At 41.4% G+C, this 15,416-nt stretch overlaps 1 protein-coding gene across 5 annotated transcripts in view; it reads right to left on the bottom strand.

Moving 5' to 3' along the window:
• The window catches only part of HECW1 (HECT, C2 and WW domain containing E3 ubiquitin protein ligase 1), a 441,224-nt gene that overhangs the window by 289,162 nt on the left and 136,646 nt on the right, over nt 1-15,416 (bottom strand). The gene's annotated exons all lie outside the window — the stretch shown is intronic.

Genomic DNA, 15,416 nt, shown 5'->3' with positions numbered 1-15,416 from the left:
CAAATATATTGTTGCTATTATTACTTTGAAAAAACTATTTCCTATTAAATCAAGTAAGAATAAAAAAAAATTGGGGCATCTGGATGGCTCAGTGAGTTAAGTGTCTGCCTTTGGCTCAGGTCATGATCCCGGAGTCCTGGGATCTAGCTCCACATCGGGTTCCCTGCTCAGCAGGGAGTCTGTTTCTCCCTCTCCCTCTGCCACTCTCCCTGCTTGTGCTCCCTCTCTCTACCAAATAAATAAATACAAATCTTAAAAAAATAAAGGAACAAGAAAAATAAGTTTTTATTTTATTTTCACCTATTCCTTCTTCAATGCTCTTCCTTTCTTTATGTAGATCTGAGTTTGTGACCTATAGTATTTTCCTTGTCTCCGAAAACTTCTTTTAACCTATCTTTCATGACATGTCCACAGGTAACAAATTCCCTCAATTTTTGTTTGTCTGAGAAAGTTTTTATTTCTCCTTCACTTTTGAAATAAAGCTAGAGTGGATGAGAAAAGTACAACTCTAAGTTGGTGGCTTTTTTCTCTAAACACTAAATATATCACTCCACTCTCTTCTTGCTTGTTTGGTTTCTAAGGAAAAGTCAGATGTAATTCTCTTTGTTCCTTTATAGGTAAGTTGTTGTTTTACTCTGGTTTCTTCCAGAGTTATCTTTGATTTTCTATAGTTTGAATTTGATATGCCTAGGTGTAGTTTTTTGGTATTTATTCTTCTTGGGGTTCTCTGAGCTTTCTGGAGCTGTGGCTTTAGTGTCTTACATTAACTTTGGGGAAATTCTCAGTCATTATTTCAAATATTTCTTTTGTTTTTTTCTTTCTTTCTTCTCCTGGTACTCCCATGATATGTTATGGGATGTTATGTTCTGGGTTTTTTTTTTTTTTCAGTCTTTGTTCTCTTTTCTTTCAGGTTTTTGAGGTTTCCACTGGGATATTCCCAAGCTCAGAGGTTCTTTCATTGGCAGTGACCACTCTTCTAGTAAGCCCATCTCAAAAATATTCTTCATTTCTGTTATAGCAACTTTGATACTGAGCATTTCTTTTTAGTTTCTTCTTAGGAATTAATCTCTTTGCTTACATTGCCTATCTGTTCTTGCATACTGTCTACTTTATTCACTAGAGTCCTTAGCATATAAACCTTGGAGAAAGCATGTAAGTCATAATTGTTTTAAATTCCCAGTCTGATAATTCTAACATTCTTGCCATGACAGGTTCTGATGCTTGCTCTATCTCCTCAAATTGTATATTTTGCCTTTTTGTATGCCTTGTCATTTTTTTTTCCTGATAGCCTGATATGCCACATGGGGTAAAAGAAACTGCTGTTAATAAAATAAGCTTCTAGTAATGTGGTGGTGAGATGTGAGGGTAGGAGAACATTCTATAGTACTATGATTACAACTGTCTTTTAAGTGAGAGTGTGAAGTTTGAAGGGGTTCAGGACACTTTGGCATGTGGGATATTTTGAGCTGAAGGCACTTGAGAACGGGTGACCTCAAGAGAAACTTTTGCTCCTCCTTTAACCCCACAATAGAATCTAAATTGGGGGTCTTTTCCAGAATAAGAGTTATTGGCAGAGATAAATTTTATCTGAGTTACTCATCTGTATGGTAGGGCAGATATCCAATTGCCAAACATCTGTGGTAAGAAGATAGGAATATCAGAGATTCCTAGAGATAGGAATGCTCCTATCCTCTGAAATCCTAGACCCGTATCCCTTTCTCTTTAGTTCAGAATGGCATATATACCTCTTTTCCTTTTCCTGACTGTCTTTGGAATTTTCATGTCTGTGTGGATTCCCCAAATGTACACTATTAAATTTGACTTCCTCCTGTTAATCTGCCTCATGTCAATTTGATCCTCAGTCCACAGCTAGATGGAGCTTTGAAGAGATGCAAATTCTTGCTTCCCAACAACTTCATCAGTGTTTCTCTATATTTTTCTCTCCCATTAGGTGAGAGAATGGCTAGAAAGGGTTGAGTTGGATATTTTTCTTCCCCCTGGTCACTTAGACTCTGATAATAATCCAGCAGGTTAGACTCTGGTTTCCACTGAGGGCAAGCTTTGTTAAGAACAGAATGCTCTGAGTTACTTCAAGATGTTCCTTTTCCCCTCCTTCTGCCAGAAGTATGATGGCATTTTCCCCTTATATTTATTGTCGGAATTTATTGTCAGAATCCCCTTATATATATATTGAGTTCCTGGAGATAAATCTCTCAAAATCATGGTGGCCCCCTAAGACTAGGTCTCTGGAGTTTCTAATTCTCAGCGTTGTCTACACTGAGCCTCCAGCAATTCATCAATTATAGTACAGGTTTTCTTACCTCAGCATGATTCCCTGTGGTTGTTTCTACTCATGAGTCTTTGCCCTGGTGAACCATGACTCTCTGTATTTGCCAGTCTGGCTCACCAGTCCTGGGGGCAGCAGTTTGCCCTGTGTCTTCCCCTCAAATACTCAGGAGGAGCTGTTGAGTTTTTTTTAGCTTCCTATTTGTTAGGATGGAGTGTAAATGTCCAAGTTTCTACATGTGGAATCAGAAACCATCATGCAGAATTCTTTTTTTAAAGAAACTTAAAAATTTTTTTTTTTTTTATTTATGATAGTCACAGAGAGAGAGAGAGAGAGAGAGAGGCAGAGACATAGGCAGAGGGAGGAGCAGGCTCCATGCACCGGGAGCCTGACGTGGGATTTGATCCCGGGTCTCCAGGATCGCGCCCTGGGCCAAAGGCAGGTGCCAAACCGCTGCGCCACCCAGGGATCCCCCCATCATGCAGAATTTAAAAAATGTATACTTCATATATTATTTGGCTTCTGTGTAATATTTATATAATATTTGTAGGCCAAAAAATGAGTTAAAATTCTCAACAGAAGTACATTTCTGCTCATTTCCTGCAGCTTTACCTATTTCAATGCACATTATTAGGAGGAGCATAGAGGTTCGTGGCTCTTTCATTGTGGACTATAACTTTCATCAATATATCAATATAATATTATTATCCTTGTCACATTAAGAACCTTTTCCCAGCAAACAGTACTTGATAATAAGATGGCTTTTATTTTGTTTTTATTTCTCACTTTTCTCTCTTACTCATTTAATTTATACACACCTTTTAAAATATAATATATATACATTTTGTGGTTTCATTCAGTTTGAGGATTTTCTGTTCTTAGGAGATATATATTTATATTTATTCTTATAAGAGGTGTGTGGTTTCACATATGTATTTAGTTTTTGTCCTCAGTTTCTGGCACAGAACAACTTAAACTCTTGGAATTTCCTGAGTGATAAGAGCATTTTTTCTTAATTGTATACGCCCCTTTCACTCATGCCTGAATTTATGCTGATGAGGTGACTCTTCATGGGCCTTGAGCTTTAGGATGGTTCTGGTCACCAGAAAAACCAAACATGTGATAGGAAGATCAGAACTTTCAGATCAATTGCCAATAGGCAATGATTTAACCAATCATGCCTACCTAATGAAGCCTCCATAAAAACCCCTAATGACAGGGTTCAGGGGAGCTTCCAAGTTGGTGAATAAATCTATGTGCCAAAAGGGTGGTGCATCCCAACTCCCCACAGAGAGAAGCTTCTATGCCTCAGGGACCTTTTAGGATCTTGCCCTAGGTATCTCTGGCTGTTAACTAGAATATTTTATGATGCACTATAATATTAAGTATAGTGTTTTTCTGAGTTCTGTAAGTCATTCTATTAAATTATTGAACACCAGGGAAGAGTCATGGCAACCCTGGAATTTATACTTGTCTAGGAAGAATTCATAGTTGGCCTACAGAAATGTAGCCTGGGCACCCCATTTGCAGGTAGGGCCTAAAGTGGAGGCAGTGTGGTGGGATTGAGTCCTTAAGCTCTAGGGTCTATGCTAACTCTGAGAGTTAGTGTCAGAATTGAATTGAATTTTTGGACACCCTGCCGGTGTTGGAAAATAGGAAAAGCACGTGTTTAGTGTCAGAAAAAAGACAAGGCATTTTAATCTCACGAGCCTTACAAAATTGCAGTTTTTGTAGATCAAAACAGAATACTAGCAATTATATACATTGTCACATATACTTATCTGATGGAAGTGTTCTACTTATGCTTTCTTTCTTTGCAGTAAGTATTATTATTATTTCCCTTTATATACGAAAAAATTGAGCTTTAGAGAGGTAAGGTAACTTGACTCAGGTCATAGAAATCAGCAGTTGCAAAGCATGGATATAAACCTAAAAAATCTGAGGCAAGAGCCTATGGACTTTATCCACTCTCCTGAAATTCCTGGTAGTTATTGACCCTCAACATCTGGTTTTTACTATTAGTATTTCATATCATTAAAATTAATATTGCAAATAAAATAAATCACCATTGAGTTTTCTTGGTCTGTATGTCTGTGCTCTGTCTTGGTTCTGCATCTCCTCACCACTAGAAGTTTGCTGCTATCCCTCTATTAGAGTGAGAAGTCTGACCTACTCCCCTCCTGCTAGGGGTTCTAATCGGCCCTGCTAATATCAGCCTCCTTACCCGGAAGGCAAAAATACTGCTCAACTGCTTAGATGTACAACTCCCAGAGCATACCCAAGGAATCATGAGTTAGTAGATGATGTTCAAGACAATGCCACCTAAATCCTGCATTTCTGCAGGAATCTCCCTCTCATCACACATTAAACTAAGAGGTCCTGCAGCAAAGAAATCAGATTATGTTTGTTCAGTCCAGTGTTTCTCAAGCTTACTTGACCACAAAAGTCTTTTATGAACAGCTACTAATATCTCATCTTGGAATATCAGCATACATACCCTATTTATGTAAACATCTGTTTGTGTGTTGTATCAGTTAAGGTTCACAGAATGAATGAACAATGGAAAGAATAAGCAAATATCCGGTAGTAATCACTGTAACACAAATTGCTAATTCTGGAACAGGAAAAGTTAATTTTTCCTTTTTGTTTCCTGATTTTTGTATCAATTATACTAAAAAGTTTAGATTTCAGGTTGAAATTAAGCCTTACAGAGCACAAATAGAATCAAACAAATGATTTGCAATACTTATCTATATCCTTTTTTTTTCCTTTGATGGGGAGAAATGGGGGGAGCCATATGTAGAGAAAGGAGATAGAGAGGAGAATGCACTCTTCTAGGAAATACTGCTTTTAATGCAGTAGCTTTTACTTAACTAATCACTCCCTTGGCACACATTAGGCTAATGCGTTACTTATTAATTATTCCAGTATTTCACTGTGGTATTAGTAATTGAGAGAAATTACTTTGGCACTCATCTTTTATTCTACTATATTCTTACTTGGCTTGAATTGTAATTCTTCCTTCTTATGGTGCTCAGTAGACCTCTTGTGCCACATGTGGTTCTGTGACCAAAATACTAACTCTGCAAATTTATTATTTTGTAGTATGATAAAGCAAATAGCCAGTCATTATTCTTTTCCTTGAAGACCTTCAAAATATTTATGAGAGCCTCCTACCGATCTAGAGTGTGCAATCATTTGAAGAATAATTGTCCAGAAATACAGGAGACGGTTTGCAAGGTAATGAGCAATACACTTTACACGTTGCAAAGATTGTTCTGGAAAGATGACCTAAAAAGTATTAACTTGCTTTATTTTTCATACCTCTACATATTAAATAATGAGGTCAGATTTTCTTTTCTTTTTTTTTTTTTAAGATTTTATCTATTTATTCATGAGAGACACAGAGAGAGAGGCAGAGACACAGGCAGAGGGAGAAGCAGGCTCCATGCAGGGAACCCGACGCGGGACTCGATCCTGGGTCTCCAGGATCATGCCCTGGGCTGAAGGCGGCGCTAAGCCACTGAGCCACCTGGGGTGCCTGAGGTCAGATTTTCTTAAAAGCAGATGACATTAATTTTCATAGTAAGAAAATCTGCCTCTTTTATCTAATTAACTATATAATTCATGTGTCCGTTCCCCATTAGGTATCCTTTCCTCAGGTCCATGTCCTAAATCCCAGTCTAGGTAAAATACACCACTCATGTGTGCTCATAGAACAATGTTCTTTTCCTTCTGAATACCCATAGAGGTTATGGTTTGAGTGACTTTTCTCTTTCAGTAGACTGTAGGCCTTGAAAATCAGGACTGGCTTTGATCACTATTTTATCCTCTGCATATAGAACAGCATCTGGCCCAGAGTAACCACAGCATCTGGCCCAGAGTAACTACTCTACAAATATTTATGAATGAATGAATTTATAATATGAAAGTATCTGTAGTATCCTCAATTATTTTTATTTCAAGCTCTCTGGCATGAAAGTAGGATTCCAGATGAGAAATCAATATAAATGGGTTGGCAACTTGGATTACATTGGGCACACCTATTGAGCTTTTAGATGCCTAATTCTTAAATAATATAGAATTGGGGTTCTAATTTTTAATCTATTATAATGATTAATAAAGACATTGTGCTCCCCTTCTTGGCTTGTAATTAAACTTTCCATACATGAATACTAAAAAAACAGGGAGTGGAATACTGGACTGAGTATTTGGAGACACCACTGGGCAGCCAGTGAGTATTGAGGTGACCTTAGAGGAAGTAATTAAAAAACCCCTCCTTCTAGTGACACCACAGGGCCTTGGGGGTATAAGTAACCATGGTGAACACAAGTTTAGACAGATAACATAGTTGGTCCTGTGGTTTTCAAGAGAGTAGAGAGTGGCCATTTCTCTGGGAGGTAGGACAGTGCTGATGGAGAGGAGAGTATGGATGATAATTCAATGGACATGGAGCTGAGAGAGCCCTGGATCCCCATACACTTTCATATCGTGTTCTGGGAGCTGGAGGGCTGAACCCTCTGCTAAGGAAAAGGAGTGGTGGAGGAGGCAAGGAGGCTTTTTTTGAGATTTCCAGGAGTGTGGTGTCAGTAGACTGTGTATTGACTCAGTGTTTGATAGATGTGCTTTCTAGTACATTCTGCAAAACTCCTTGACATAGCTTTCCAGTCTGATCGCTTGTCAGATATTTCCAAGAGGGCTGGGAAAGTAGAAAAGTGCCACCTGGCAATATTTCATAAAACTAATTACCTCAAGGAATTCATGAAAAATTGCAGATACAAGTGCTATAATATAGGGTTAGTGGACCACGTCATATTTTCTTCTAACAATTACCTAAATTATGTTACTCTTTCAGTTAAGTGGGCCTTTATTATTTTGCTCTCAGTGGTCATTGATTATCCATTAAAAAAAAAAAAAGATCCTCTGTTTGGCCTCCTCAGATTTGAAAAGACCTAAAAATAAGACTAAATTAGCGCTCAACCCAGGAAACAAAGATACTTCCCAGATGATTGTTAATCTAACAATTGGCAGAGATTCATCAGCACTCAACCAAAAGGATTTGCCAGGAAAACTCTCCTTAATATGAGACAACTGTCTTTCTACAGAGTCCCAGGGTCCAAAGACACGAGCCCCTTTCAGGTTGTTCAGTGAGCAGCTTTAAGCAAGCCCCTTGCTTCTTTGTGTCCTTATCAAGTGAGGTTAAGATCACGTGCACCCCTCAAGAACACAAGGGAGATGATGTGCAGCAAAGCACCTGGAAAACTGAAAGTACAAAACGAACATAAAACACCATTATTATTCCCTTTGCTGGCTTTTCACCTCTATTATTTATTTTATAACTGAAAGTTAGTGCCTCTTCATATTATATATACATCAACTATACCTCAATTAAAAATAAATTTTAAAAAATTAAAATAAAACACCCAGAATTATTAAAAGGGAGGATTCAAGTCTGGTGCAGACTTACCAGCAGCCGTAACAAAATAATCATATTTTTTTCTGACAATTTCTGTTAATGGGCTTCCACACAGACTCATATGTAAAGTAAAGCTTATAGATTGGTGCATATCCAGCAAGTGTGTAAATAGAACCTACATCATCATCATCATTACTGCTCCCACTACCACCATCTTCCCCATAACCTAGTAAAGAATCTATTATCCATCATCATCATCATCATCATCATCACCACCATCCCCAAGATCATCCTCACCATTATCACTGTGTTGAGCAACTACTCTGTGTAAGGCATTTGACATAATCTTTCTCTTTGTGCTACCACTAAATTCTCTCAAAAACCCATATTACCCTCGTTTGAGAAAAGGGGAGTTAGAGGCTCCATGAGGGTGTCAGTGGTTCCCAAACTCAGCTGGGCTTCAAAATGACCTCAGGACTTTTTAGAAATCTAGATGCTTGGGTTTCAGGAGGAAGCAGTCTCCACTGGTGGATCCCAGGCAGCTGAAGATGTATTTCTGGGCCCTGCAGAAAATTTTACTGAGTAGGTGAACTTGCAGATGACTAGGCTAAGTAACTTCCTCAGGGTCACATAGCTGGGAGCAAAGCAGGACCCCAGCTGTAGGGCACTGGACTTCCATGTCATCGCTTAACCTCTTTCCAGTCTTGTCCAACTGATAATAACATTCTATTTAATTTAACAACTGTTTTTTAGTGACTTTAATTGGTTTTTCCACATTATATATCCACTATTAAACTACATTGAAAGTTTACTTTCCTAAATGACTATTAGATATTTTGATGAATTACTTAGTAATTCAAGGACATTTGTGTCAATGCTACTGAAAGGCCTACATGCATTTCCTGGGAATCTTATTAAAATGCAGATATTGGGGATCCCTGGGTGGCTCAGTGGTTTAGTGCCTGCCTTTTGGCCCAGGGCGCGATCCTGGAGTCCCGGGATTGAGTCCCACGTTAGGCTCCCAGCATGGAGCCTGCTTCTCCCTCCTCCTCTGTCTCTGCCTCTCTCTCTCTCTCTGTGTCTGATAAATAAATAAATAAATCTTTAAAAAAAATAAAATAAAATGCAGATATTGACTTAGCATTTCCTGAGTGGGCCTGGCAGTCTGCATTTCTAAGCTCCCAGCTGATGCCAAGCCTGCTGGTTCCTGGATAAAGGCAGTGGCAACCCTAGGGTGGTTACAAAGAGATCTACTCCCAGAAAATGAGCACAGGCCTATGAGTGAGAATCAAGAGGACCCTCACTGACAGGAATACTGACCGGAACAAAATGTTATGGATGACACTCAGATGTGTTCTTCTGACATGAGGAAAGATATGAATAACTGGGGAGAAGGCATCACCTAATAAAGAATCTAGTGTCCATTATGGAGTAGGGAAAGGTTATTTAAGTGAAAATTACATACTGATTAGAGTGACTGCAAAGTTATGGTTATGACAGTTATGTACATTTGGAAATATCTAAACATTGGTTGAACCGGGTAAGACAAGGAGGGGGACACTCCTGAATGCTGACATTCTTGGGAGATGAGCTGAAGATCCCAGGGCACGTGCCTCCCGGAGTATCAGGTCTACCTCAGAGGACACTGCCTCTTGCAATTGCTGGGGTCACACTCTGATGCCAGGTAATGAATGGCATCAAACTCTGAAAAACCACATTGAAATGAAATAAATGAGAGTTGGAACAAAATAACATACTTTGGCTAATTGCATTTTGGGGAAGAGAAAGTCTGGGAAGGATTTGGTGGGCTGAACTGATAAAGGACAAAAGATGAAATAATGAGAGAACGGGCTTGAATTTTAATTAGGCAGGAGTGTAACAGACCCAGAACTCCAAGAGCATCTTAGATTCTTAGACCTGCAACTGTTGCATGTGAAAAGTATAAATGATTGAGTCCCCTACCCTGCTGGGCCATGTGAGACCAGGTGGGAGGAGAAAGCTCCTTGGTGCCCATCCAGGAAGGAAGGCTCCCTCATACTGGAGACACCACTGCTCTGAGCACTGCAGGGTTGGCATCGAAATAGGCTGAAGCCAGGGCTGCCTTCAGAGGCCAGCAGGAGGCGAGCTACGTGGGAACAAGGACAATCAGAAGGTCATATGCCCCCTAACTTAACAAGGACCTCCTCACTCAGCTCCTGACAATTGCTGCCAAGCAGAATAAGAACTATTGGTTATTTTTCAAAAGAAGCTCAGATTTTGAATTTTTATAAAGAACTGTTTTTTAAATAAATTTACCAACAAAATCAAACCATTCCCCCCCCCAGAAAAAACCCACAACAACTACAAAAAACACTGGCAGCCAAGTAAAATAATCTTGTCGGGAAGTTTAGAAGTGATGACTTCTGGGTTATATTTTTATGCAAGGTTAGAGATAGCATGAGTTTTTGGAGATTATACCCAGAGGTGGGGTGCAATAGCAAAGTGGGTGAACACAGGGTGCCCCTGGGTCCTCCCTTCCCCACCTATCCTTACCTGCTCTCTCTTTCCTCTTAGAGCTTCCCAGTTCCTGGGAAACAAACAAAGGGTTACAGAAGGAGAGGAGAGTGAGGGGATGGGGTGACTTGGTGACAGGCCCTAAGGAGGGCACTTGATAGGGTGAACACTGGGTGCCATACTATATGTTGGCAAATTGAATTTAAATAAAATATTTTAAAAAAAAGAACTTCCCAGTTCCTGACATCATGCTAGATACTTACTGTAATTTCTGAAAAAAACAAAAAAACAAAAAAAAAACAAAAAACAAAGCAAAACAAAAACCCACATCCCCCAAATAGAATGAAATCTCCATGAGGGCAGCGGCCTGTTTGTTCATGGCTGTGTCTCCAACACAACTGTGTCTGGTACATAGTCGGTGCTCAATAAATCGGTGCCAAGTGAATAGTGAACGACTGGTCCATGTCTCCATCTACAACACCCAAACCAGGATGAGCCTGTGTCTTAGGATCCTTATTCTGGGGTCTGAGGTCTAATTCCTAGTAGGTCATGAGGCAAGAGTGACGTGGGTAATCTAATATCCAAAACTTTTACAGAGAATAAAATATTTCAGAATCCTAGTTCTACTTTGTGGGGAAAAAAATCTGCAAGGGACAAAAGAAAAGACATATCCATTCATGGTACAGTATATAGGTAGCTGTGATCCTTAGGATACTGACTTATGGTTTGAAATCGTGTAAAACAAGAATCTTCATTAAGAAAGCAGAAGTGAGCAAGCAACCAAACAAACAAAAAAAGAAGTAAGCAAACAGACCCAGAACCCACATCTGCTGACCCACAGCACCATACCCAGACGGCAGCAGGATACCAGGGATGCCGCGTTCTCTAAGAATTCGGCACAACGTAAAAAAAAAAAAAAAAAAAAAAAAAAAAATTCAGCACAATGCAAACGGGGATCAGGGGATAAAAACCAGCACTAAGGGACTTCTAGTTCTTGCTGAAAAGAGAAAATTCGGGTTCTAAATCCAGCACTACCAAGAAGAGAGGCGTCTCATTTGTGCCTGCATATAAAGCTGGCACTCCCTTGCTTGCACAAAACCACTTACTACACACTACTTCAAACAAGCAAAGCTCAAAACAATTAGCTACACACGCACGTTTTTGGGACACCTGCTGTCTGAGGAAAATAGCTATGCAACGTGCATGCCCTAGTTTAAACCAATCTTTGAGTTCCACACAAAAAGCATCCTTCCCCTACCTGTCTCCCTCTCTAAAGTTGAATCCACCAAAAGACTAGAAATAACTAGAAATACATTTCCATCTAAGGGAGAGAAAAATATGTTTAAAGGTCAGTCCAGACCTTTTATAAAAGCACTTACTTTGAAAGAACAGGACAGATTATGTATTCAAACACAAGACACCTTCTAAAGAGCAGACCGAGAGGATGTTCAGTGCCACAGCCTTGCTCTGTGCTGGCGGCTCTGGTCCTGCTGGGCATGGTTAACAGAAAGAGTTGAGCCTGTGTGGCCTGTTCTGCTGGGGCTGCTGCGTCAGGATGACGCTCAGAACAATTATTGGGACAGGCTGTGAGCAAGTCAGCAGGACAGTTTTATTTCTGTGCTGAGATTGCTGCTTCCTAATGGGAAAATACTGGTGGTGGAGCTCCTCCCAGGTCTCAGGAAGAGTCAGGGCTCTCCAGGTGATCTGGGTTCCGAGGGAGGTGATAGGGGGGTGCCCAGCCTTGTTGGGGGGCAGAGGGCAGGCGGCCCCTGAAGGAGACCTCATCTCTCAGGTCAGACCACTTCTAGATCCACCCAAGGATATTGGTCTCCTTGACGGAGTTCCTTGCCTCTGCCAAGGGCATGACTCAGCTCACTCATACATAATTGCTCTCTCAGAGGGAGAATTCAAAGCCGAACCCAAGACAGTGACTGGAGAATAGCTAGGGCGAGAGCATGGTGGTCCCCGACTCAATGAAGTCTAGAGCTGGCGGCTTCATGTGCAGGGGGTTTGGAGCTTATCTCTCCAGGAGTTATTGCAACACGGTGGCTTAGGACTTTGGAAACTGAAATCTATGGGAGAGGGGGAGGGATGGGGGTGGGGAGGGAAAGGAGGAGGGCAGCGGATCTTTCAATTGAGTTCCCAAGTCAATAAATGTAGAGAATTAGTGATTCTCTATTGCTGCTTTTCCATTGGTGTCAACACGACAAATTCTGGGGTGGAATTAAAGGCCTCTGATGACCTTCCATTTATGCCTGAATAACACTATAACTAAAAAGCAAGACCGAGATATAGTGGATGTTTAGGGAAGCTGGCTGTGGGCTTCGGGTGCCCAAGGATCCTCACCTCCACCTGCGAATACGTTCTAGATACAGAGCTAACCTCCAGGACATGAGGGAGTGGAGATAAAGATAAAGTGGAGATAAAGAAACTTCGGGATCATCTTCAGCTGGGAAGCCTTAAACAAGAATGCTACAGTTGTAAAGACATATAATTCTGAGGTCAAGGGGAATGAACTGACAAGGAACATTCTGTTTTAGGAGGGGTGCGCAGTCTTGGGCAGACGTGAGGCTGGGTGGAGCCGAGGCTAACCCCACGGCTCCCTTGAGCCCTGGCTCTCTGGACAATCTAGGACAGCACACAACCTCTTTAGGCTTCACTTCCTACGTGAGGGGTTTTTAAGATCCCTCAAATCTTACCGCCCCATTCTTCCAAGCCCTGCCTTCTAGCACATGCCCTGACCCAGAGAGAAATCTAATGAGTCAAGTCTGTCTCCCTCTTTCTTTCATTGCCCTCTCTCCCTCCACATCTTAGTTCTTCCTCCTTATTCCAGCTGCTTCTGACCAAATTCTGAAAAGTCCAGAATTGATCTTTTTTAATATCTCTGGTGAGTGTGACAAATAATGGAGATAGGGACTCATTGCTTCCAGCTGCCTCACTTATGAGGTGTGGTCGTGGTCTTCTTACAATGCCCTGAGCTTGGTGGGGGCCCAAGGGCCTGGCCGCTCTCCATCCATCATGGGTGTCTCTGAACAGGCAGGCTTTGCTCCTGAGGGTCCCACGGGGTGGAAGAGACTGTCAGGCTGCAGCTCCCAGCCCGATTCTACTTCCTTTCTTTTCCTTTCACAGATGTTACTTGTCTCTTGCACAACCAGTATCTATGTCCTGGGGGACCCAACAGACACAGAGATGCTAGTCATTGCAACATATAAGCCCTAATGTCTATTTGTTTGCTTTTCCAAAAAGGACCTTTCACAGGCTTTAGGAAGCCTATATAGAGCAACAAGATCCTCTCTGTAGCATAAAGACCTGTATAGTGTAGATTTCTGTTCCATTCTCATTCATCGACACAGACAGGCCTAGCTCTCATCGGTTTTAGCCAGTAGTTTTCAACCAGGGGTCCATATAAGAACCACCCCCGGATACTTTTTCAAAATGCAAATGACCAGGCTGCACATGTAAAGGTAAATCTGGAGATCTGAGATGTGTCCCTGGTTGAGAACTACTAGTCTTAGCATGAAACTCCCCCTTATTTGGGCTTATTCTAGAGATGAGCGTGCATCCTGCCGAGAATCATCCCAGAACCTGAAAAGTGTTTCTGCTTTAAATGGTAAGATATCTGCATTAAGTGATCTCTCGTTCATCTCCAGATATTTTTATAAATCCAGCTAGTAATGTAGACTTATCCTGGACCATGGTGAATCTTCCCGGAAAATATTACAGAAAGGCATAAGAAATGTTCAATTTTGAAGATCTAAACAAAAAAACATGAAAGTACCAAGGCTGTTACATATTTCCTTTATCATGCAATTTGGGGTGAGGGGTTTTGCACTGTCTTTCCATGGAACCTGGGAATAAGGTTGCTGTGTTCTGTGCCTTTGGGGTTCTAGTGCCTCCGTCATGTAGGAGGTTGCGGTTATGCTTATATTTCACAAACTAAGTCCTTTGGGAGCATCGGTCCTGATCTCTGTCTTCTCCCTCCTGTTAATCAGGGAAAGCTCACTCAGATAAATGGCAAGGGAGGATATATGGCCATTGTGTTTCTTGGATCACTGAATAAAATCCCCTGAGATTATCCGTGTGCACACGTAGTCTTGCGGTTACATTGGAGGCAAAGCTTGTACCTGGAGATGCGTGTAGGCTGAGCTTCTCCAGGACAGGGAAGCCCTAACTTTCCAAGGATACCAGTCCTGAAAAGATGAAAGTGAGAACATTCTCCTGGAATGTTAAATGCATCCAAAAAGGTATTTTTAAGACTTCCTACTGTACCTTTACAGCCAAAGAGAAAATTCAGAAGTCCCTGGGGAATGTAAACAGATAAGAGTGCTGTGCGCTGGCAAAAGTGTTCTCTTAGAGACAGTCAAGCCTTCCCCAAGGGGGAAGACTAGTGGGTGGGTAGCTGAGTAAACTCAGAGAAATAAAGCCACTGCCAACAGCACAACAAATTGAGAGACACAATATAAGAAAAAAAGTTGAACATGGAAAGTAAAACATTTAAAGTTACTGCCCTGTGATGGTCCCTGCACGTTCGGCATCACCTGACTAAGTACTAATTTAATGCTTCCTGAACACCACACATAAAATGCTCATTCTCTGTTTGCGTTACTCTAAATTTACTAATTAAGACAGCTCCCCTGTGGGTGAGTTGCAGGCAGTGCCCCGTGGAGGGAGGGAAGACCTGAGCCTGGGAACTGCATGCCTCCTGCGAGCTGATGAATGCCAAGATGCTCACTCTCCCTACTGCAGGGCTATTTCAGGGATTAGCTGAATATGCTTGTGGATGTGCTCAGTACATTTGGGAAGTACTATGCAGATGTGAGCTTTTCATTATTTTTTAGACAAAAGCCTCAGTTAAGGGTTGCCACACTGGGGCCTGTGGATGGAGATGCCAGCTCAGACAGGCAGGTCCCTGCTCCTCACTTACCCACCCAGAGACTCAGCAGTGACACAGCCCTGTACACCCAGTTCCCTTGAACATAAGATGGGAACAGTGGTCATACCTACCTCTTCAGATTGTTGCGGGTAGAGGGGATTCATGCAGAAAAAGCATCTAACATATATCATGACACATGGTGTCCGGGTAATGTGAGCTGTGATTATTGTAAACCAGGGCTGTTACTGAAAGGTGTAAGGCTCTGAGATCCGGGAAGGAGGGGACTTGGCATGAAGTCTGCGGGGATGTGGGGAAAGCCCATCTCAGGGGAGCTCCCCCAGCTGCAA

This window comes from Canis lupus, chromosome 21 (assembly GCF_048164855.1).
Source record: "Canis lupus baileyi chromosome 21, mCanLup2.hap1, whole genome shotgun sequence".
In the NCBI taxonomy this organism is placed as follows: domain Eukaryota; kingdom Metazoa; phylum Chordata; class Mammalia; order Carnivora; family Canidae; genus Canis; species Canis lupus.
The sequence above is the reverse complement of the archived record's forward strand: the minus strand, read 5'-3'. Positions and strand labels throughout refer to the sequence as shown.